Here is a 25,752-nt window from a genome sequence, read left to right as displayed (position 1 = left end):
GAGGGCTTTGCTTTTACTCTGAGCATCCCGGGAAACGATTGCAGGTTCTGGGCCCAGTGGCTGCGTGGACAGCACACTGTGGATGGGCGGAGGAGTTAGGAGGCCATGGCTATGATCCAGGTGGGAGATGACTGAGATAGGAGAGAGGAGAGAATTGCTGGAACAATGTCCTGAGCAGAGAAGTGGGCATGGAATCTGGTGCACAGGTGGAGGGATTGGCTTTAGAAAACCATGACATGGGTACCTGGCCTCTGTAAATATGTATAATTTAAATACTTTCTGCTTATTGCCTATTTAAAGAATCTAGCAAAATACATGGTGGACAGAAGGCCCCCAATAAAGGTTAATTTCTTTCCTCTCCCTTCCATCCCTGAGTCTGGCCTGCCTCGCCCACCCCACAGTTCCCCGTTCCCAATCACTCATCTTAATCTCTACTGGCTCTTTAATCGTTAAGGAGTGTGAGCTGGTGTTGGCTTAGAGAAACGAGTTTTGAATGGTCCTCTGAGGAATCCTAGGTTTGGGAGGGAGGGCCTTGGGGCCCATGTGAGAGTGAAGGAAAAGCTCAGTGGAGAGACTCCCAGATACCCCTGCCCATCCCCCCAACCCTATGCTGTTCCCCACTCCATCCAGAAAAACTCCATATCTATGGTTTGTATATAGGGTCTCATTGAACAGCTGTATTTAAAAAAAAGATTTCTGCTTCTTAAAAACAATCCGCTGTCTTAAAGCAGCCCTCCTTCTGAGATATTTTAAAATCCTCCAACCCAAAGAAATAAATATCTAATGGCGGAAGTTTAGATCCCTGGTTCTGCTTTTTTTGCTACATATAGACTTTCTGACTTCACTGAATAATAATTATGATGACAATGATAACTAGTCTGCATGGAGGGCTAAACTTGCCCTTGTTTAGGATCCTATCTTCGAAATTGTAAAGAATGAAGCTGTGCATAGTCAAGGGCACAGATTCATGAAGCTGTAGAATGTTAGAGCTTGGAGAGCTCTTAACAATATTCTAGTTTCAACCCTCTCATTTTATTAACAAATAACTGAGAGAAATGTTGACTTGGTCAAGGTCATCCAAGGACAGCTGGGTCTAGAATCCAAGCGACCTAGGTCCCGGCTCCCCAGTGCTCCCATTACATCCTGCTGGCAGTCAGGTGTCCTCAAACTAGGAGAGAAGTGCCATAGCACAGCTGTCGAAACAGAGGTAGACAGGGAGCGTGCAGCAATGACATTTGAAGTGACATTTACCATTCCTGGGAGTTCAGGTTTACCAGCTCCACACATTTAAGAGCCTTTTAAAGTCTCTAATTGCTCATTTATCAGATGTTACAAAAACAGCCTCCACAGATACAGACTGACAGGCAAAGAGCTTGTTGAGGATTTATTTAAAATGATAAACTAGCATAATGCATCTTCTCTTGAGAGAATTATCAAAAGCACGGGATCGTACCATAGTTTGTAGCAATATTTCTGCTGCAGTCCTTATTGGCTGTGGCCTCCTAATTTTCTTGGGCAATATTTTATTTCTTCCTCTGTGAACTGCTGCCCTGGGAGTACACCGTGCAGTTTCCATGGGGACATGTAGATCCGAGAAACCTGGGGAAGGGTCAAGAGAACAGTTGGGGTCGGCCAGGTCTGGGTGTGAATCCTGCCTGTGCGTCTGAGATCTGTCTCACCCTGGGTAAGCACTTTCACTCGCTATGCCTCAATTTCCTCTTCAGTAATATGGGAATTATAGTAATATCTGCCTCGTAGGATGGTTGTGGGAATTCACTGAGTGAAGGCCATAGAGCATCTTGTGCATTGCCTGGCTTGTGGCAGGTGCTAAACAGTAGCAAACCACTCTAGGGGGAGCCAGAATAGAGCCGTGCCTGCACTCCAAGTGTGGTCCTTGGACCAGCAGCATCAACACGCTCCAATTTGAGGGTCCACGGGTGTGGCCTTTTGAGCTGACCGGGTTGGGTCACTAATTAGCTCTGTAGCTTTGGAGGGATCACTTAATTTCTCAAAGTTGCTGTTTGTTCCTGTGTGAAATGGGAAGGATGATGACAAGCGTACCTACTTTATGGGTCGTTTCTACACCTCAGTGAGATGCTGCAGAGTCTCTCACACTGCCTGGTGTGTGAGGAATCCCTGCTATGGTTTTCCAGAGGCTGACATCCAAAAGCAGCAAGCCTGTGGTAAGGAAAACAGATTAAAGTGACATTTTGGGATAAGGAAAGATATTTTTCTGTGCCTGGCCCAAAGCAAAGTATCAGATGGATCTTTGGTTTCCAACCCACCACCTGTTCAATCTTATTAGGGACTAGGGCAGTTTGGAGGAGTTGGGAAAAGGTGGGGCGAGAAGATGCTGGCAGTTGGCTTGAGTGTCCCCCTAGTAAGAGACTCACGCTGGCAGGACTGGAAGGGACCTCAGGGGTCTTCTGCTCCAGCCCCTGTTGATGCAAGAATACTCCCCCACCATCCCTAACTCATGCTGCCTCAGTTTCTCCTTGTCCTCCTCGGGTGTTGCAGAGTGTTTTTCTTCCGTCTGAGGAAGCCCGCTGCAGTTCAGTAAGGAGCTCTCCAGCTGGTGGGAAGCTCCCAAGTTGAGTTCACTTGTGGTAAAGCTCAAGGAAACAGAGGCTCACGTGGGAACTGCTAGACAGAATGTCTGTGTCCCCCGAATTCGTATGTTGAAACCTAATCCCCAATGATGTAGCCTTTGGAGGTGGGGCCCTTGGGGGTTGATTAGGTCAAGAGGTGGAGCTCTCAGGAATGGGATCAGTCCCTTATGAAGGAGAGCAGGGAGCACCCAGAGAGCAGCCTCGTCCCTTCCACCATGTGAGGACACAGCAAAACGACGGCCGTCGATGAACCAGGAGTGGACCCTCACCAGACATGGATTCTGTGCCTTGATCTCGGACTTCCAGCCTCCAGAACTGTGAGAAAGAAAGTTTGTTGTTAAACCACTCGGTCAAGAGCAGCCGAAGCTGACTAAGACAGGAAACAGGTGCTTCGCAGTATTGCTTTCTTTTTATGAAATCATTGAGATTGATTATTATTCACTAACCAATTTTGGGGACATTTATACTCCCAAATGGTAAGCTACATTTCTTTGCTATGACATACTCTCATGTTTAATTTGCAATAAGAGGTTTCAAATTCCACAGGGAACTAAGTAGTCTCTTGATTGAATTAAGGAAACAACCTATTTACTCTGTATTAGCCCTGAGCTACACTCAGAACCTCAGGTTTTTCTTGTGCTGATTATGTGAAAGGGAGCATGAGCCTTATTACTCAGACCCCGTTCTATGACAGTCCCGAGTTTGCTTAACAATCGCTGGTCAATGTTATTTATGTGAAGATCTGAGTCCTTGCTGGTCCTACAAGACCCGTCTTTATTGAGTAGAAGGGGTTTGCTACTTGGGTTCCAGGTATGGACACTCCCTGCAGCAGCCCAATTTCCCCTCCACAGCTGGATTAATCATCCTGGGAAGAGAGTAATCTACCTCTTTGCCTGTTGGATCACTAGCATGCAGAGTCCAACATGACCAGGTCTTAATTTCGACTTCCAAGTCTTAGATCCCAAGTCTTTGCTGTCATTAATCTCTGAAATTCCAAATGGGACGCAGTATTGCTTTTGAATGAACTCTTCTGGTAGAGAGATGAAGTTCCCGGGGATTCCAATCGCATCCTTCTGCCATGATGTCACCAGTCTATAATTCAGGGAGTCAGTACGGGGCTTGTGCCAGTTGCTGAGTCTGTCTGCGCTTATTATACATTCAGGAAAGGGGGAGATGACCACAGGCCGAGCCTGTAGATCCACTGGACTACGGTGAGATGTTCTCGGGCCAAACTCTGTTATCACCCAACCTCTGTGAGCCTCAATATTAAGGCTGCCTCACAATGGTTGATGTATTAGCCTCAACTCCGAGCCAATATGCAGTAACGCTGAAAGTTCCACGTATTTTCCTCAATCCACAGTAACCCTAATAAATGCCCACAAGTCTTTCTGGGTAAGGCTTGTGGAAAGATTAACGCTATATACTTCTGGATGTGTTGCAGGGACCCTTCTCAAGAGGGCCCAGCCTGCCCTTCAAGAAGCTTTGGGCCTAGGATCTCGCAAGAGGCTCTAACTTTCTGTAAGGCCATTCATCAGGCTGCTTGCTGCCAGACCAAGAGTGTTTCCAGCTATATAGGTACAGTAATTCTTTAATAGGCTGTGGGCCTGTTTCATTCCTAGGGAGGCTGTGATCAATTAGCTATTGCCAAAAGTCCCATACAGTCAAAACATTCTGATAGCCACTTCCTCTCAGTTTCCCAGGATGGTGATGACACCAACCTTGCTTCTGGTGATTAAGTTCTACCACCTGGCCTCTGTTACTTCCACATCCCATTAATTCCGTTAAAATAATGAAGCCATTAAAATAGCAGTGGTATTGCACATTCTGTGTTAAATTTATTCCTAAAGTATGTTTGTTGACTGTATTATAACTGAAGTTTGTACATTTCATTTTCCAGTTGTTTGCTGTTGTACTTGATTTTTGTATATTGAACTTGTATGCTACGACCTTGCTAAATCCACTTATTAATCTTAATAATTTCATTGTAGATTTCTTAAGATGCTCTACACAATCATGTCATCTGTGCATAAGCATTTTAGTTCTTTTCATTTTTTGTGGTGATATATATATTCATTCCTTATGGCGCTAGCAAGGACTTTCCAGTACAAGGTTGAATAGCGATGGTGATGATGGACGTCCTTGCCTTGTTCCCAGTCTTGGGGGGAAAGTATTCAATGTTTTTACCATTGGGTGTGATGTTGACTGTAGTTTTTCGTATATTCCTTTTATAATTCCTTCTGTTCCTAGTTTTAAAATTATTAATGGATGTTATTTTGCCAAATAATTTTCTGCTTTTATTGAGACAATCAAATGGTATTTCTTCTTTATTTTCTTAATTCGCCGGTGAGACCATCTGTCTTTTGAGTTTTCTTTGCAGAAATTTTTTTCTTACAAATTCAACGTCTTTGAGTTTTCTTTGCAGAAATTTTTTTCTTACAAATTCAACAATAGTTATAAGGCAGGGCATTCATATTTTATCTTAACTCTTGTCAGTTTTGGTAGGTTGTGTTTTTAAAGAAACACCTATTTTTTCTAATTTATTGACTATATTGGTATAGAATTCATAATCTTCTCCCCCCCTCTTTTTTTTTAAAGATTGGCACCTGAGCTAATATCAGTTGCCAACCTTTTTTCTCTCTCTCTTCTACTCCCCCAAGCACCCCTAGTATGTATTTGTATATTATAGTTGTAGGTTCTTCTAGTTCTGACATGTGGCACGCCGCCTCAGCATGGCTTGATGAGCAGTGCTAGGTCTGTGTCCGTCCAGGAGCCAAACTGGCGAAACCCTGGGCTGCCAAATTGGAGCACACAAACTTAGCCACTTGGCCACGAGGCCGGCTCCCCACATAATGTTATTTTTTAATGTTTACAAGATCTGTAATCATATTCGTACTTCAATTTCTGATATTGGTAATTAGTTTTCTATTTTTTTTTCTTGTCAGCTTAATTAAGGGTTTTTCAATTTATTAATCTTTTCAAAAGCCAACTCATGGTTTTGTTGATTTTCTCCATTATTTGTTTTCTATTTTATTGATTTTGTTATGTCTTTCCTTCTACTTGATTTAGCTTAATTTTCTCATCCTTTTCCTACCTTCTTAATGTAGAAGCTTAGATTATTCATTTTAAAACTGTCTTCACTTCTAATTTGAGCATTTGAAGCTATAATCACTGATAACCTGATAATCACTCTTTAGCTGTATCAACACAAAAGTTGATATGTTGCATTTTTATTATTATTCAGTTTTTAATATTTCTAACTTTCTTTGCAATTTCTTCTTTGACCTAAGAGCTATAGAAATGTGTTGTTTAATTTATAATATTTAGGGTCATTCTAGATATATATTGTTAAGGATTCTAATTTAATTCTAATGTGGACAAGATCATACTCTGTAAGATTTCAATCTTTTGAAATATCTTAAGCCTTAAATGACCCAAAATATGTTATAAATGGAGAACATCTCATGTGCATTTGGAAAGAATCTGTATTCTTCACTTGTTCTATGAATGCTACTTAGTCCATGTACTTGATAGTATTCTTAGCATCTATATTTTTAGTGATTTTTTTGACTAGTTCTTCCATAAATTACTCAGAGAGGTGTGTTAAAAATCTCCAAATATGATTGTGGTTTTATCTATTTCTTTAGTTCTGTCAGATTTTGCTTTATGTATTTGGAAGCTTGGTTATTAGTCACATAAACTTATATGATGTTTATCAGTTCCTAATAAATTGGCTTTTTTATCATAATCAAGATAGCCTTCTTTATCTCTGTTAATAGACCTTTTAAAAAATACTATTCTGTCTTATGTTAATTAACCTCCATTTTTTTGTGTGTTCAGTGTTGGATGGAGTATTTTTTTGGTTTCAGCTTATTTTTTCCTTTACATTTAAAGTGCATCTTATGTCAACAGCATATAGCTGGGTCTTGCTTTTTTATTTAATCTGACAATATCAGACTTTTAATTGTAGTATTTAGTCCATTTATATTTAATGAAGTTATTGATATTAGATTTACTTATTACCATCTTATTATTTTCTATTTGTCCCATCTCTTGCTTTGATCTGTTGTTCTCCCTCTGTTGTCTTTTTTTGGGTTAGTAAAATACATTTTAGTATTACACTTATGTTTCTTAATAATATTTTTTAACAGTGTAGTTTCATTTTACCCCCAGTCCTTTGTGCTATTCTTGTGATATATTACATTTGTATGTTACAAAGCCTGCAATTTTTTGTTGTTAGTGCCATTGGGTTGGTTCTGACTCCCAGCAACTCTGTATACAGCAGAGCAGAACCCTGCCCAGTCATTTTGTGCCATCCTTTCATCTTCCAGTACTGTATCAGACAATGCTGCACTGCTATTCATAAGATTTTCATGGCCAATTTTTAAAGAAATGGGTGGCCAGGTCTTTCTTCCAAGTCTATCTTAGTCTGGAGGCTCTCCTGAAACCTGTCCACCATGGGTGACCCTGCTAGTATTTGAAATACCATAGCTTTCAGCATCACAGCAATGTGAAGCTGCCGCAGTCTGACAACTGACAGAAATGTGGAGTGTTTCCCTGACTGGGAAATGAGCCCAGGCCATGGCTGTAAGAGAACCAAATCTAACCACTAGACCACAAAGCCTGCAATACAGGCTGTTATAATTTTTGTTTTAAATAGTTAAATGTCCTTTAAAGGAATTAAGATTCCTATAATATCTTGTATTTATACACATCTTTACCATTTCCAGTTTTCTTCAGTTGTTTGCATAGATTTGAATTTCTATCTGATGTCAGTTCCTTTTAGTCTGAAGAACTTTATTTAGCATTTCTTGAAGTATTATTCTCATGACAACAAATGTTCTCGGTCTTAGTTTATCTCAAAATGTCTTTATTCCCTTTTATTTTTTGAGGAATATTTTTGGCAGAATATAGAATTCTGAATTTTTTCTTTCAGCATTCTACAGATGTCATTTCTTTGTATTCTGATCTTTGTTGTTTCAGAACGAGCCATTATTCACATTTTTCTTTTTTATGTACTATGTTGTTTTCTCTGGCTGCTTTCAAGATTTTTACTTTATTTTTGGTCTCCAGCAGTTTAACCATGGCATGCCTAACTCTGATTTTCTTAGTGTTTATTTTGTTTGGGTTTCTCTGAGCTTCTTGGATCTATAAGTTGATGTTAAACAAATGTGGAGAAATTTGAGTCCTCATTACTTCAAATATCTTTTTCTTGCCCATTGTTTCTCTTCTCCCCTTCTGGAACTCCAGCTGCGTATACATTAGACTCCTTGATATTGTCCCACAGGTCACCATGGCCCTTTCGTTTTAAAAAAAAAATTCTCTGTTTTCCCTGCTTTTCACATTGGAAACTTGATACTGACCTGTTTTCAAGTTCAGTGACCCTTTCTTCCGCCATTCTCAATTTGCTGTTAAATCCATCAAGCAAATTTTCATGTCAGATATTATACTTCTCAGTTTTTGACTTTCTATTTGGTTCCTTTACATAGTTTCCATTTTTCTGCAGAGAATCCTCCTCTATTCATCCATTTTGATCGTGTTCTCCTTTAAGTGCTTGAAAATACTTATATCAGCTGCTTTAAAGTCCTTATGTGATAATTCCAATGTCGGTCATCTCAGAGTCAGTTGATATTGACTGGTTTTCTTTTGTTTTTTTTGACAATGGCTCACATTTGCCTGTTTCCTCATATTGTCTATGGACATCATTGCTGAAATTCTGGATTCTCTTGTTTTCCTCTGTAGATTGTTGGCTTTTCCTTTAGGAAGCAGTTTTCTTTGTTGGATTCAAACTCCAAACCCTGTCTCTCCTATGGTGGGCAGCAGCTGGAATATATATTCGGTTCTTTCTGCCTTGCAGCTGTTGCTTTGCCGAGGCCCCTGGAGTTTTCTCCCAGGCACGTGTAATTCATGGGTCAACTGAGTATTTGAGTAGGCTTTACATGCAGACTGTTGGGCTTTATGTCTGTAGCTCCCGTGCTTTCCAGCCTTCCTGGCAGTCCTGAACTCCATCCTCTGTCCTCTGAGTCCTCAGGCTGCAGGACTGTGGCTGTTGCCTGACTTCCAGCCCCACTTAGTATGGATTGGGGAATGCCTGTTGGTGAAAATCTGCACAAATCAATATCCAGAGCTGGCCAATTTTATCAAGCTCCTCCAATTTCTGCCTGCTTTTGGTTGCTCTTTAATGCTTTCAAATAGGTTAATTTTCCCCCAAGTTTGTTTATTATCTGCAAGAGAGTTTATCTGATAGAAGTTACAGAGAAGCGCAATTTCCATATCTTAAACTTTTACTTTTAATTTTACCATAAAATATATGCTTGCACACCAATTCACCAAGTTTTTGACATAGGGCCATGGCATTTTATTTGAGCATGTATCTGTTTTTGAGTATGTATGCCCACAGTTTCCAATTTGGTTTTCTTCAAAAGTAGAGGAAGAGCTTAAAGACAGTTTTGAAGTACAAAGCCCATCTTAGTGGTCTTGGGCTCAACCTGAAAATTATACTCACCTGACTTCAACAGGCTGCAGTCAGCTTCAGCTTCAAAAGAAAGATAGAGGAGTGATGTCAGCAACATGGCGGAGTGAGCAGTTTTCTTTGTCTCTCCCCCTTCGAACTGCAACTAAATGGACATTCATTGATCAACAGAGGATACTTACACAGCACCTCAGGACACCTGAGAGCCCTGCACTGCTATACAGCTGAAGGTGGATGGACTGCCCCTGGGGAGGAGGTGGAGCTGGGTGAGAATGCTCCAGCCCCCACAGTGCCTAGTTCCTGTGAGTGACTCTCTCCCAGCTGACATGCTCATAGCAGTGCCATGGCCCTGAGGGTGGGTGTGCACATTGGTGCAACTTTGGAGACAGGTAACTACAGCCCTAATCCCCCTGTGATTGCCATGTAGACCAATGGGAAAATCCATGCTCCCACAGCAGCTGCAGGGAGAGTCTCTTGTTGGCCCTACTAGAGAGGCCCCGTCCACCAAGCACAAAGGCTGGGCCATCTTGGGGCAGGACTGGCACAGCTGGGTGAGCTACCCACCGGCTGCAAAAAAGACCCATAGCTCTGCTGCAGCCCCGATGGGGCAAGTGAAATCCAGCGGGACTGTGCGAGCAGATGGTGACAATCTGAAGCCCCAGCATGACTGCTCCTTGGTCCAGGGGGAAAATCCATGGTCCCACAGTGGCCCCAGGGAGAATCTATACTCAGCCCTAGTGGAGAGGCACCACCTGCCAAACACAAAAGCTGGGCAACCTAGGAGCAGAAGTGGTGCAGCCAGGTGAGCTAACCACCAGCTATATTAGATGCCCATAGCTCTGCCACAGCCCAGAGTGGGCAAGTGAGATCCAGCGGCACCAGACAGTGGCAGAGCTTCACGTCTGGGTGAACCAGCTCCTGGCTGCCACGAAAGCCCATAACACCACTGCAGTCCCTAAGAAGAGAGTGTGTCTAGGCAGGTCTGTGGGAGCAGGCACCGGCAACCTGAAGCCCCCGTGTGATTTTCCCACAGTTGATGGGAGACCCCACAGGGCCACTGTGATCATGAGGAGGGGCCCAGGCCTGGTCAGGAGCAGCTAACAGGGATCCAGTGCAGATTACACAGCTGCTGCCCCTCCCTACCGATGGCAGCAAGTGGAAGCAGTAACTAAACTCTATCTCTATGTGGAGGCACAAATGAACACCATCAACCAGTATGAAAAAATATATTAAATATTCAGAACAGAAGGAAAATGACAAGCACCCAGAAAACAATCCCAAAGACACAGAAATCTATAACCTAAATGACAAAGAATTCAAAATAGCTATCATTAGAAAATTCAATGAGTTAAAAGAGAGTACAGATAGACAACTCAACGAGTTCAGGAGCTATGTCCCAAAAGAGCTTGATACTATAGAGAAGAACCAATTAGAAATGTTGGAGATGAAAAACACAATGGAGGAGATTAAGAAAAATCTGGACTCCCTGAACAGTAGGATTGATGATATGGAGGACAGAATTAGCAATTTGGAGGATACGAATATAGAAATGCTTCAGATGGAGGAGGAGAGAGAACTAAGACTAAAAAGAAATAAAGAAACTCTCTGAGAAATATACAACTCAATTAGGAAATGCAACATAAGGATTACAGGTATTCCAGAGGAAGAAGAGGAGGAGAATGGAGCAGAAAGCTTGTTCAAAGAAATAATAGCTGAGAACTTCCCAAACCTGGGGAGGGAGCTGGAAATCCATGTGACAGAAGCTAATAGAGTTCCAAAATTTATCAATGTAAAAAGACCAACCCCAAGGCATATAGTAGTGAAGCTTGCGAAAGTCAACAACAAAGGGAAAATATTAAGGGCAGCAAGGCAGAAGAAAATAACCTACAAAGGAACCCCTATCAGGCTGTCAGCAGATTTCTCAGCAGATACCTTGCAGGCTAGGAGAACTTGGAATGATATATTAAAAACTCTGAAAGACAAAAACTTGCAGCCAAGAATACTCTATCCAGCAAAAATATCCTTCAGATATGATGGAGAAATAAAAACTTTCCCAGCTAAACAAAAGTTAAGGGAGTTCATCTCCGCAAGACCCCCTTACAAGAAATGCTTAGGAAGACCCTTATACCTGGAAAAAAAAAAGGGTTACAAAACCCTGAGCAAAGGAGATAAGTAGAAAGACAAAATCAGAAAATTGTAGCTCTCCATCAGAACAGGTTAGCAAATGCTGATGTATAACATTAAGGATAAAAGGAAGGAAAACAAAAAGAATAAATATAATCTTGTCATTTTAACCACAAACTCACAACACAAGAAGAAAAAAAGATGTGACAATAACAACCTAGAAGGGTAAGAGGAGGGGATGGAACTGGCTTAGTCTATGGAAATAAGAAGCTATCCAGAAAATGGACTATCTCATCTATGAGATGTTTTATACAAACCACATAGTAACCACAAAACAAATAATTAGAACAGAGACACAAATTGAAAATAAGAAGAAAACCAACATAGAAACAACCTAACTGAATTGGTAGTCCAAAATTCATGGGACAAGAAACAAAGGAAATGCAAGAGAACTGGGAAATGAGCTATAAAATGGCAGCATAGGCCCCCACATTTCAATAATCACTCTAAATGTAAATAGATTGAATTCTCCAATCAAAAGACACAGAGTGGCAGGATGGATTAAAGAACAAGATGCAACAATATGCTCCCTCCAGCCTCAGCCCCAAACACAAACACAGACTCAGAGTGAAGGGATGGAAGACGATACTCCAAGCTAATAGTGAACCTAAGAAAGCAGGTGTCACCATACTTATGTCAGACAAAGTGGACTTCAAGGCAAAACAGGTAAAGAAAAACAAAGAGGGGCAGTTTATAATGATAAAAGGGTGACTCTGCCAAGAAGACATAACACTTGTAAATATATGTGCACCTAACGTAGAAGCACCAAAGTATGCAAAGCAACTATTAACAAAACTAAAAGGAGATATCAACAATGATATGGTAATAGTAGGGACCTCAACACCCCACTAACACCAATGGATAGATCATCCAGACAGAAAGTCAGCAAGGAAATTGTAGAATTAAATGAAAACCTAGACCAGATGGACTTAATAGATATATATAGAACATTCCATCCAAAAATAGGTTACACATTCTTTTCAAATGTACATGGAACATTCTGAAGGATAGACCATATGTTGGGAAATAAAGAAAGCCTCAACAAATTTAAGAGGACTGAAATAATATCAAGCATCCTTTCTGACCATAATGCTATGAAACTAGAAATCAATTACAAGAATAAAGCTGGGAAAGGGACAAAGACGTGGAGATTAAACAACATGCTACTGAACAATGAATGAATCATTGAAGAAATCAAAGGAGAAATCAAACATTATCTGGAAACAAATGAAAATGAAAACACATCATACCAACTCATTTGGGATGCAGCAAAAGCCGTCCTAAGAGAGAAATTCATTGCAATACAGGCTCACCTCAAAAAACAAGAAAAATCTCAAATAAGCAATCTCAAACTACACGTAACAGAATTAGAAAAAAAAGAACAAACAAAGCCCAAAGTCAGTAGAAGGACAGAAATAATAAAAATTAGAGCAGAAATAAATGAAATTGAAACAAAAAAGACAGTAGAGAGGATCAATGAAACAAAGAGCTGGTTCTTTGAGAAAACAAACAAAATTGACAAGCCCTTAGCCAGGTTCACCAAGAAAAAAAGAGAGAAGACTCACATAAATAAAATCAGAAATGAACGAGGAGAAATCACAACGGATACCACAGAAATACAAAAGATTATGAGAGAATACTATGAAAAACTATATGCCAACAAATTGGACAACCTAGAAGAAATGAATAAATTCTTAGACTCTTACAAACTTCCAAGACTGAATCAAGAAGAAATAGAGAATCTGAATAGACCAATCACAAGTAAAGAGATTGAAACAGTAATCAAAAACCTCCCCCAAAATAAAAGTCCAGGACCAGATGGCTTCTCTGGAGAATTCTACCAAACATTCATAGAAGATTTAATACCTATCCTTCTCAAACTATTTCAGAAAATTGAGGAAGATGGAGCACTTCGTAACACATTCTACGAGGCCAACACCACTCTGATCCCAAAATCAGACAAAGACAACACAAAGAAGGAAAACTACAGGCCAATATCACTGAAGAACATAGATGCAAAAATCCTCAACAAAATATTGGCAAACTGAACACAGCAATACATTAAAAATATCATACACCATGATCAATTGAGATTTATACCAGGGACACAGGGATGGTTCAACATCTGCAAGTCAATCAATGTGAGACACCACGTTAACAAAAGGAGAAACAAAAACCACATGATTATCTCAATTGATGCAGAGAAAACATTTGACAAGTTCCAACATCCATTTATGATAAAAACTCTCAGTAAAATGGGTATAGAAGGAAAGTACCTCAACATAATAAAGGCCATATATGACAAACCCACAGCCAACATCATACTAAATAGGGAAAAACCGAAAGCCATCCCTCTGAGAACAGGAACAAGACAAGGGTGCCCACTCTCACCACTCTTATTCAACATAGTACTGGAAGTTTTGGCCAGAGCAATTAGGCAGGAAAAAGGAATCCAATTAGGAAATGAAGAAGTGAAACTCTTGCTGTTTGCAGATGACATGATCTTATATAAAGAAAACCCTAAAAAATCCATTGGCAAGCTACCAGAAGTAATCAACAATTACAGCAAAGTTCCAGGGTACAAAATCAACTTACATAAATCAGTAGGATTTCTATACACTAATAATGAGCTAACCGAAAGAGAACTCAAGAACACAATCCCATTCACAGTCTCAACAAAAAGAATAACATACCCTGGAAGAAATTTAACCAAGGACGTGAAAGACCTATACAATGAAAACTACAAGACTTTACTGAAAAAAATTGATGGCAACATAAAAAGAAGGAAAGACATTCCATGCACATGGATTGGAAGAATAAACATAGTTAAAATGTCCATACTACCTAAAGCAATCTACAGATTCAATGCAATCCCAATCAGAATCCCAATGACATTCTTCAAAGAAATAGAACAAAGAATCTTAAAATTCATATGGGGCAACAAAAGACCCCGAATTGCTAAAGCAATCCTGAGAAAGAAGAACAAAGCTGGAGGTATCACAATCCCTGACTTCAAAATAAACTACAAAGCTACAGTAATCAAAACAGCATGGTACTGGTACAAAAACAGGCACACAGATCAATGGGACAGAATTGAAAACCCAGAAATAAAACTGCACATCTATGGACAGCTAATCGTCGACAAAGGAGCTGAGGGAATACAATGGAGAAAAGAAAGTCTCTTCAACAAATGGTGCTGGGAAAACTGGAAAGCCACATATGAAAGAATGAAAATAGACCATTCCTTTATGCCATTCACAAAAATAAACTCAAAATGGATCAAAGACTTAAAGGTAAGACCTTTAAGAAACTCTAAGAGTTCTAGAAGAAAATATGGGCAGTACACTCTTTGACATCAATCTTAAAAGGATCTTTTCAGACACTGTGTCTTCTCAGACAAGGAAACAATAGAAAGAATAAACAAATGGGACTTCATCAGACTAAAGAGCTTCTACAAGGCAAGGGAAAACAGGATTGAAACAAAAACACAACCCACCAACTTGGAAAAAAATATTTGCAAATCAAATATCTGACAAAGGGTTGATCTCTATAATACATAAAGAACTCACACAACTCAACAACAAAAAATCTAACAACCTGATCAAAAATTGGGCAGGGGATATGAACAGACATTTCTCCAAAGAAGATATAAGGATGGCCAATAGGCACATGAAAAGATGCTCATCATCACTGATCATCAGGGAAACGCAAATCCAAACTACACTAAGATATCACCTTACACCCATTAGAATGGCTAAAATAACCAAAACAAAAAATAACAAATGTTGGAGAGGTTGTAGAGAAAAATGAACCCTCATACACTGCTGGTGGGAGTGCAAACTGGTGCAGCCACTATGGAAAACAGTATGGAGATTTCTCAAAAAATTAAAAATAGAAATACCATATGACCCTGCTATTGCACTACTGGGTATCTATCCAAAGAACTTGAAATCAGCAATTCAAAGAGACCCGTGCACCCCTATGTTCATTGCAGCATTATTCACAATAGCCAAGACATGGAAACAACCTAAGTGCCTATCGACTGGTGAATGGATAAAGAAGAACTGGTATATATATATACAATGGAATACTACTCAGCCATAAAAAGGATAAAATCATCCCATTCACAACAACATGGATGGACCTTAAGGGTATTATGTTAAGTGAAATAAGCCAGATTGAAAGACAATCTCTGTATGACTTCATTCATATGTGGAACATAAACAAACCCGTGGACAAAGAAAACAGATTAGTGGCTACCAGGGGAAAGGAGGGGTGAGGGGTGGGCACAAAGGGTGAAGTGGTGCACCTACAATATGACTGACAAACAATAATGTACAACTGAAATTTCACAAGGTTGTAAACTATCATATTCTCAATTAAAAAAAAAAGAAAGAAATAGGATAGTAAATACAGCAGGATAGCAAGACAACATCAGGGACGCTTCCTTTGTTGTGTCTCATAACAGTCAAGACTCTAAGTTTTAGTGCTTTGAATGACAGCTCAGGTGCTAGAGGAGTCCACAATTGTGTATGAGAGTGAGACCAAATTTTCCGTTTATGGACACGACAATATCCCCCATCTTACATGCTCTTCTCAAAAATGTGACTTCGTTCATCTAGTGGGAGAGACTTTGTCCCCTTCCTTTGGGTCTACTTTAGGACATTTTTTTTTTTTTTTTTAATATGAGGGTTGTCTGCTCCTTAAATATTTGCCAGGATTCATTTGTAAAATTGTTTTGGGTGTAGTATTTGGGGCAGATGTGAGAAATTCAGAGGGTTAGCTCTTTGACATATTTCTTATTTTCTGTCGTGGTTTTCTCCCTCTTAATTTGGCAGTTTGGTATTTATATTTTCTTTTAAAAAATCATACATTCCATTCATATTTTCAAAGTTACTAAAACAGAGTTGAACAAAATGTTCTCCTATGTGTCTTTGGATTTTTCTCTGCATTTGTATTTTCTCCTTTATTCATTCCTAATTGTATAGTTTTGTGCTTTCTCTCTCTCATTCTTGATTACACTACTTAATGGTGTACTATTAGTTGTATTGAATTTTTTCCTCATAGAATTTTCTCTTAAAATATTTAATTCTACTATCTTTTGGTCACAAATTCGTTGTTTTTTTGAGTTTATATTTTCCTTGAACTTCTTTTTGTCTTTCCCTTTTAACTTTGCATGTTGATACTTATTTAATTCATTTTCATTCTTGTTAATTTAGTATTATAAGTGTTTGAGGTTACGACTTTCCCTGTGCACACAATTTGAAATGTATCCCAATTCTAATTTGTAATGTTATTATTTTATTTTTTAGATATTTGACAATTGTAAATTATCTGTTATCTTTGACCCAATAGTTAACTGAGAGATGTTTTTCCCCTAATTTCCAAGGGTTTGGCGTTTCTATGTTTGCTACTTATTTTTTGTTTTATTGTATTGCAATCTTAGAATGTAATTTGCATTATAACAGCTTCTTGGAGTTTATGCCTAAAAGAAGGTAATTTTTGTAAATACACCATAGAAACCTAGAAAGACATAATTTTAATTATATTGTTCACATACTTTATATATCCTTACTTATTTTCATACACTTGACCTGTCAAGGATCTAAAGAGGTGTATTAAAACCTTTTATTCCTTTTATATTTTTGTCAGTTTCTCTTTGTATTTCCTATGGTTTTACTTCACAAGTGTTGGTGCTTTGTTATTTGGTTGCTAACGGCTCATGACAACATTATCTCCACCATAAATGGCAGCCTTCCTCTCCACAGTGGATTGCAGCCTTCAGCATTATGAAGTGACTGCTTCTGCCACCACACAATGCTTTTAACCCTGAATTCATCTTTGTCCAATAACAGTGTCATAATTCTTGCCTTGTCTCCATTTAGGCTTCTGCTCCCGGTTAGGAAGCTGGTTTGAGAAGAAGAGAAGTGGTGTGGCTGCCCATCTCTCTCTCCACCCTGACTGCATTCTTTCCCTTTGTGGGGAAGGAACAGCCTCCCCTGGCCCACCCAAGCCCAAAGTCTCCAGCTCTCCTGGGTGAGAGCCCTTCAGATCCCTCTCTCTGATCTTTTTTGCAAGTTTCCTAAGCACTGGCATGCAACAGTGAATGAGACGTAGGCTCTGGATCTTAGGGCCCCATCTCTTTAGTGGAGACAGAGGGAGAAGTCACAGTACAGAGTAGCAGGAGTTACAACTGCTGCAACCTCTGCTCTGCAGGTGGATGCTGTCGGACCCAGACAAGGGGCCCCTCCCCATTTCAGTCTTCCTCAGGAGGGGACACAGGTGATGTATTGCCTGAATTAGGAGTTAGCCAGGCAAATGGCAAGGAATATGTGGGAATTCAAGACAGAGAGGATGCAATGATCAAAGGCATGGAGACAGGCATTTATATGCCAATTTCACAAGAAGGTAGTTGAGTGTCAAAGAAGTGAAGTAATCAGCCCAAGATAACAGTGGTAATAGAATCCAGATTTGAATCCAGGTCTTTCTGACTCCAAAGTCTGTGCTCTGCCCACTCCAGCGCACCGCTTGCCCAAATACCAATTCCCTTTCAGTGTCATCGCGTTTCCTCATCCTCATCATGTACTTATGGTCCTAGTTATCACACTTTCTTCTCTAGTACAAAGCTTTCACACAGACGAGCAAACAACTGACAACAGTTTAACATGAGAGCTACTTTCTCTCCAAAGAGGTCTGTATTTATTGAGATTAAAGTCAGAAGCTGAAAGAACACAACTCCAGCAGTGGAATTCCATTCCACGTTTGGAGAAGGAAGTGTGGGGATGTGTAGGCGCCTTGTCGATGCCTGAGAAGTTTCACCTTTGAGCTGAACTGAAGGCTGGCCTCCCTCTCCGCCCCCCTCTTTTTCTTTGGTTTTCTATTCTTGGTGTCCCTTTGCTCACACTAATTCCTAACTCCTTTGTACGAAGAGTCTCTGACCAGCTCTTCTATGACTAAAGCCACGGAAGAGCCCTGGACCTCTCGGAAAAAGGTGCTGGTGGGGGACAGAGGCTGCAGTGAGTGAGAACAAAACTTTGCTCAATTTAGTTTTCTAAAGCTGTTCCTGCTCACGTCTAGGTTCTTGCTTCCTTTCCAGGTCTCGTGAGGACTCCTCTTTCTTGGAGTCCTGGGCCTTCCTTGTCTGAAAAGAGTTTTGAGTTGCTGAGGAGTCAGTGTCAGGAGGAAGCCCCCTTCTTCCTGCCGTGGCCCTCAGACTCCGCATGAGTTTCTTCCATAAATTCATGCTGCCCCTTTCAGCCACACCTTCACACCCCTTTGAGGCGGGAACTGCTTTGAGGCCCTGGATCTGATTGTTCCCTGCTCCTGGGGGGCATCTATAATATGGAAGTGGGAAGAAGGGGCCTTCCCCTCGGTTTGGTCTGTCCCTGTTTCAGGGAGATGGGTGGCCTTGCCAAGAGTCTGGTCAGTGACAGCCTTCTTGCTCACAGGCATTTTTTTGTGGCTCAGGCTTGAGTGACCTCTGTTCATTCCACATTGATCAGCAGTTGCCTCTTCACCCTAGAGATCCCAAATTCCAGGTGCTGCTGCTTTGAAACCCAGAGATTTTTCTAAGACTTGGCAGGAATTGTTCTTGACTTTCCTTATGTATCCATTAATTCAATTAGTCCAACACACACACACACGCACATACACACTATCTTGGAAGGTAGAGTGTGGCCAGAATGTGCTAGCTACTTTAGGAAATGTAAAAATACAGACTCTTTCCACATTGCTCAGTTTACACTTTTACCTTCACTAAATGTATTTTTCAGACCTAAAATCAGGATATGAGGTGGGGCGCTCAGGGTTTTTTGTTTGCCTTGGTTTTTTTGGGCGATTAGCCCTGAGCTAACATCTGCTGCCAATTCTCCTCTTTTTGCTGAGGAAGACTGGCCCTGAGCTAACATCCGTGCCCATCTTCCTCTACTTTCTATGTGGGAGGCTACCACAGCATGGCTTGACAAGTGGTGCCATGTCCACACCTGGGATCCGAACTGGTGAACCCTGGGCCGTTGAAGCAGAATGTGCACACTTAACCGCTGTGCCACCTGGCTGGCCCCTGTTTGGCTTGGTTTTGAAGTAAAACAATACCCAATCCAAACCTGCTTAAGCAGAAAAAAGAAAAACAAATTTTTGGCTCATTTAACTGAACCATCCAGAGTTAGAGTGGGCTCCAGCACAGCTGGATTTCAGGAATCAAACAGCGTTATATCAGAACTCAGTTTCTCTCCAGTCTCAGCTCTGCCTCTTTTTGTCTTGGCTACAGTCTTTGGTTCATGTGGTAACATGATGGTGGCAACAAGTCTCAAACTCTTTCCTCCTTACAGTTTAAATCAAATCCAGAAGTGAAGTCAGTGTCTCTCTCTCAAAAGCCCCAGCAGCATCTGATTGGGTCTGGTTGGGTCATGTGACCATTCCTAAACCAATTGCTGTGGCCAGGGAAATGCAGTGTGCTGATTGGCTTAGACTCAAGTTATATGTTCACCCCTGGAGCTGGGCATGAGCTGAACCACCTCCAGCCCCTGGACTGAGTGTGGGAGGGAGTGGTTCCTCACAGGGAGACAGGGTAGTTACCAGCACAGTGGCAAATGGATCGCGGGAGGCAAAAACCGCAGATATTCACAACACCTGCTCTGACCAAGAATTTTTGAATTTCTAGATAGAAAATCAGATTGAGAGAAGTAATACAATGCCAGTGTATTGTCATTTCTGGGACATATTTTTTGTGCAATGACAAGCCTGTCACAGAATATGAATGATTTTTGGTCACTGAACTGCTACCTCAATCCCTCTGGTCTTTATAATTATTTGGTAATATCTCCCAGGGGCAACCAACAGAGAAAAAACAGTGTCTCACCTAGTCTAGATATTGTTGGCAATTTTAAGAGAGATTGTCTTGAAAAGCTTTTTATTGTATGTGCTGAGAACCTATAAATTGCTTTCAACGTTTTCCAGAGAATTGTGAAGTGCTCTGAAGGCTGCCAACAAAATGTCAAGTCAGCCCACTGACAGAGGAAGGAAGAGAAGCCTTTGGAAAAGACTGTGTTGTTTCCCATTAGCTTACGTTCCTGCTGAATCTGAGCAGCTGACCTGAGGAAGGAGGTCGGAAAGGCTAAAGGATGAAATGCTGGGTAAGTCCTTTACTAGTGGCTCCAGTGGGAGAGATGCCACCTCCATCATCGTAATTCTAAGGGAAACACCCATAGCTTCAAAGACATTGGAATGCCTCTCCTTGCAGAGCAAAACTTACAGTGTGAAAACGAGACCTCAGCACAAATTTCTTTGGGCATCTTTTATTAACAGACCCAGGCTGACCAAGTCATTCCCCAAAAGCTCATCCAATTTCCAAGAAGGCAAGCAAAATTATTAATCATGAAATATTCATTATTATTATTGCACATATTTTAGAGTGAACACAGAACAGGGAAATTGTGCCAGGACAGTGATCACGACAGTGAACTATCTAAAACAAATAAACAGTGTTAGGGAGAGAACCATGCTGCATAGACCGTAAAGCTGGACAGTGGAGAAACGGACACAGGTGAGTCAAAGCCATTCAGTCCAAGAGCATCTGGCTCTTCCTGCTCCCGTGGGTCCATGGTTTAGGACGTGCAGCTCTCAGCCCCTCCCTCAGCACGGTCAGTTGGAGAAAGTTGAGAGGGCAAAGGCTTTTGGCGGTTGTCTCAGAGTGCCCACAACCATGTTATGGCTAGATCTAGATTGGGTCACAAGTGTGGAAGAGAACCCGGAAGTAGAGGAAGGCGGGTTTAGAAAGAAAAAGTGGCTCCTTATTAGCTGGTCTATGCCACAAATGAGCAAAGAAAGCTCCTGGAGATAAGGTGGCATTCCAGCTACACAAATGGGGAAGAAGACTTCCAAGAAATAAATGGCCTCCGCCCCACCCCCTACTTATCTTTAGCACTTTGGGATCAGTATGGTAAGGATGTATTTGGTTTCAAACTAATGGGAAAAAAAGAACTATCTAAAACAAATAATGATTTATGTACCTAAAATGTCCAAAGGTAGAAAGGGCAGCTTTCAGGCACAGTCTGAGCAGGGTGCTGGCTCCATTTCTCTGACTTTCTTTCTGCTCTGCCGTGTTGTAGGTCGACTCATTCCCAGACTGGCTTGCCTTAGAGTTCAAGATGGCTGCCGCTCTTCTAGGCTTCACATCCACACACTGCTTTATCCAGAGCAAGAGAGCTTCTCTTTTTATATCCATCAAAAGTCTTGAGTTTTATTCTAATTGGACCATCACTCTGGTGAAGAGGAGGCGGTTATGCTGAGTGATTTAGGACTTTGGGGCCAATGTCAGGAATGGGGGTGGTAGATCAATCTCGCTCAGACCTCGTGCCTGCTACACAGTGGGGGTGGTGAGGGATGCTGGGGAAAGGGGTGGCCAAGAATGTCCTCTGCAGGGCCGGTTATATTCTCACCACGGCAAAGGTCAAGTGCATCCATGCTATGGTGAGTGTGTGGAAGAGAAGAAAACACATTTACACCGAGAATACACATCCGGGGCCACAGCTGCACTGGATATGGTATTGCAATGGAAATGCCGTGCAATGCACTGCCCATCATTCTTTTTGAAACTAATGAATTGTCTTATAAATATAGTGCTAGGAGCTTCATGTTAAATAGTTGGTCCAAATGTAGCACTTATAAATGTGCTGCTTGCTTAAGGCAAGGTATTACTTGAGATGTAACAGTGTTTGCCAAGTGACTGAATGCTTAAAGTGAGTAACAAAAGTTTACTATGATTTGAAGTATTTAAATAAATAACATTTTCTTTCTTTCTTTTTTCCGCAGAAATACACCATTTTCAGCAAAGGCAATGATTACAGAGTCATCTGCTCTATGATGTTTCCATAGCCTTGTCACAGTGGTAGATAGATAGACAGACAGACAGATAGAAAGATAGATAGATAAGGTAAATTCTCTGTCTTTACCATATTTTTCCCAAGGATCTTGACAGACATAGGCTTCTGGTTGCTTCCTTCTCCGTGGGACGCGAAAGAGTTGATGCCAGCTATTCACCCACCCAAACTAGAACCTGGCATCTCTCTCTGTAAAACTAATTTGAAACCAGCATGTTTTCCTCACTTTCTATCTTTATTGCAATTTAACTCAGGTAGGGCAACTCGTTGCAACAGCCCCAGCAGAAGCAACAGAGGACTCATGACTCCTGCCCGTACTCCTTTAGGGGATGGCGAAACTCAGGGCGGACCTTTCCTCTTGTGTGTGGAGAGAGGGGCTTCCCTTGTGTGTCCAAGGGATCAAGGTGAGAGGAGTTTGAGGTGGTGTTGGACTTTTAAGCCCCTTTGGAATGTGTAAGAGTTTCATTTTTCTTGATGTTGGGATGTAATCATTGACATGAGCAAAATAACACGTCTGGAGAGACAGGACTGAGCCGCCTGCTGGGGCCAGAACAGTGCGACAGATCACCCAGACTGTGTAGTTTGACAGTTTTAGCTTTGGGTCTTGTCAAGGACATGGCTGCTTTTTTCTGGTCTGTGGAAGGGCTCCACGGAGGCATCTGGGATCCCAAATCTGTCCCCCACTGGTCTGTTTCAGGGGCTGAAATGTCATTTAAAATTGAAAACTTTTTATTCTTCTTGTGAGACATGCGTGCCCCATTCAACTCAAGACATATTTTCATTCTTTGGTGCAAGAACTCTCCTTCATTTATTTTATTTCCTTTTTCCCCCAAGCCCACTCCAGTTCCCTTATTCCATAGAAGCCTATTCAAGAATATTTTGTATGCAGCAATTCAATCCACCTTCCACATGTTTATTCAGATAAGTCTATTCTTAAAAATATATAATGCAGTATGTTTTAATTTATGTAAATAGCTCTGTGCTATAAACCTCATTTTGTTGTTTACTTTTTCTACTCAATATGTTTTTTAGATTTATCCATGTTGCTGTATTAAAATCAAATCCATTACCTCCTCCTCCCACATAGAATTCTATCATAGACAAATCCCACAATTATTTATCCAGAGGGACAACTAGATTGCTTTTTTCTCTTTGCTATCATAAAGAGCACAGTAATAAACATCCTTGCATGTTTCTCCTTGTCCTTGGACTTGTGTAAGTGTTTCTTCCAGATAAGTACCAAGGTGTGGGGCTGCTTCTTGTCACTCAGACCTGCCAGATTGCCCTCAAACGCAGCAACACCAGTTACTTCTCCCAGCCAGGCCCTAGATAGTAATTGTTTCATTTTTGTCAATAATATTTTGGTGTTTTATCATGGCATCAACTCTTGTGTCCCACTGAAAGGGAGGCAACCAGCAGCCTGTGGCTGTCGAGATCACTGGGTAAAACATGGAGTTTTCTTATTTTAATGTGCAATTCTCTGATTACCTGCGAGATTGAGAATTTCTTCATAAACTCATCAGCAATTTGGGATTCCATTCCTGTGATTTGTCCATATCGTTTGTCTGTTTGTCTATATATTTGTCTTTCTATGCTGATATGATAAAGAAAATAAAGGAGAAGGGTATGTGTGTAAACCACAATTTGTTTAACCACTGTCCTATTGACATGTGTCATTTCCAGTTTGGGATAAACCAGCAGGTTGGTTTATTATTTGAAAATCCTCTCAATATAATTCACCATAGTAACAGACTAACACAGAAAGAAATTATTCATCTCAATAGATACAGAAAAAAATTTGATAAAATACAACAATACATGATGAAAACACTCGGAAGACTGGGAATACATAGAATTTCCCCAAGCTGATAGAGCATTTATGAAAATCCTGCAGTTCATTTCATACTCAATGGTAAAAGATTGATTTCCCCCTGTTTGGGAAACAAGGAAAGCATGACCACTTTCATCCCATCTATTTAACATCATGCTGGAAGTCATAGCTGGTGCAATAAGGCAGGAAAAAGAAATAAGAGGCATGTGGGTTGGGAAAGAAGATGTAAAACTGTCTTTATTCACAGATGACATAATTATCTCCGTAGAGAATCTTAATAAATGTTTAAAAAGGCTGTTACACTACTAAGTGATTTTACAGGCTTGTAGGCCACAATGTCAATGTACAAAAATAAATTGTATTTCTATATATGGGCAACAAAAGCATCAGAATTGAAATTAAAAATGCCATTGAAAATAGCTTTGAAAATACAAAATCATTTAGGGAAAATATAAAATATCGAGGGGAAAATTTTTAAAATACACACAAATTTTGTATATATTGAATATATTTTCAGTATACTGAAAAATTATTGCTGCAAAAAATTTTAAAAGACTTGGGAGACTCTGGATTCTAGTTCTGTGGGAAAGGGGCTTAGAAGTCGCCATTCTGTTCCAACAACAAGGAAAAGCCTGAACTAACTGAAAAATCAACAACTCTTCTTGGATTCGTAAGAGGAGGGGAGGACATGGGGCAGACCACTGCTCCTAAGACTGAAAGGACAGGTGGATGCGGGGAGTCACGGCTTACTGGAGCACAGACTCGCCAGTGGAAACCACCAAGGGGACCAGGGCCTGGCGTGGGAAACCTGAACTGGGACTGACTAATTGCTGGAGATTCAGTATGGAAAAGTCTGAGAGTTGAAAACTCCAGGGGAGCCCAGTCATAGGGGGCCCCCAAAATATTGTGAGATTTACTTCCAGGAGCTTGACCAACTTCCCACAGGCAATATCGGAGAAAAATGGCCCTGTGCGTCCAGGAGGAGCAGGGGAAAAGGAAGCGTTTTGAAATAGGCCAGAATGCTCTGTTGTTCTTAACAAGGCCTGCCCTCAGGAGAAACTAGTTAATCAGAGCCTAACCTTCGAGGGAGTTACAGAGTCTAACTGACTTGTGGGAAGGGAAATAACCAAATCCAGCCAGTTCCAGCCATTCTGTTCCACTCAAAGGGGGAGGAAAATACTGAGAAACTCTTGTGAAGTTCACAGTCCAGAGACACAAACTCACTAAAAGACTGAGCCCCAGTCACAGGACTAGAGCGCTTCCCCTCCCCACACCCCCGCCCCCCCCACGACATCACTAAAGGCCTATTTACTGGAGTTCCTTTGACCCAGTGCATCACATCCAGCTGTCAAGAAAAAACCACAAGGCATACCAAAAGGCAAAAAACACAATTTGAAGAGACAGCAAGCATCAGAACCAGACATGGCAGGGATGTTGGAATTATCAGACGAGGAATTTAAAACAACTATGATTAATATGCTAAGGACTCTAATGGATAAAGCAGACAGCATGAAAGAACAAATGGGCAATGTAAACAGAGAGATGGAAATCCTAAGAAGGAACCAAAATGAAATGCTAGAGATAAAAACACTGTAATAGAAATGAAGAATGCCTTTGATGGGCTTATTAGTAGACTGGACACAGCTGGGGAAAGAATCTCTGAGCGAGAGGATCTGTCAGTAGAATCCCTCAAAACCAAAAAGCAAAGAGAACAAAGACTGGAAAGAACAGAACAATATCCAAGGACTGTGGGACAGCTACGAAAGGTGTAAGATACATGTG

The 25,752-nt window shown here is 40.9% G+C and overlaps 1 long non-coding RNA gene across 1 annotated transcript in view; it reads left to right on the top strand.

Annotated features, from left to right (window-relative positions):
• Positions 1–25,505, top strand: part of LOC139076212 (uncharacterized) — a 39,109-nt gene extending 13,604 nt beyond the window's left edge. The window contains exons 3-5 of the long non-coding RNA XR_011527590.1: positions 4,051–4,184; positions 20,218–20,393; positions 22,072–25,505. This is a non-coding gene — a long non-coding RNA (uncharacterized lncRNA). The remainder of the gene's footprint in view (positions 1–4,050; positions 4,185–20,217; positions 20,394–22,071) is intronic.
• The last annotated feature ends 247 nt before the right edge of the window (positions 25,506–25,752 follow it).

Source organism: Equus przewalskii, chromosome 15 (assembly GCF_037783145.1).
Source record: "Equus przewalskii isolate Varuska chromosome 15, EquPr2, whole genome shotgun sequence".
In the NCBI taxonomy this organism is placed as follows: domain Eukaryota; kingdom Metazoa; phylum Chordata; class Mammalia; order Perissodactyla; family Equidae; genus Equus; species Equus przewalskii.
This window is presented reverse-complemented; position numbering and strand designations above follow the sequence as displayed.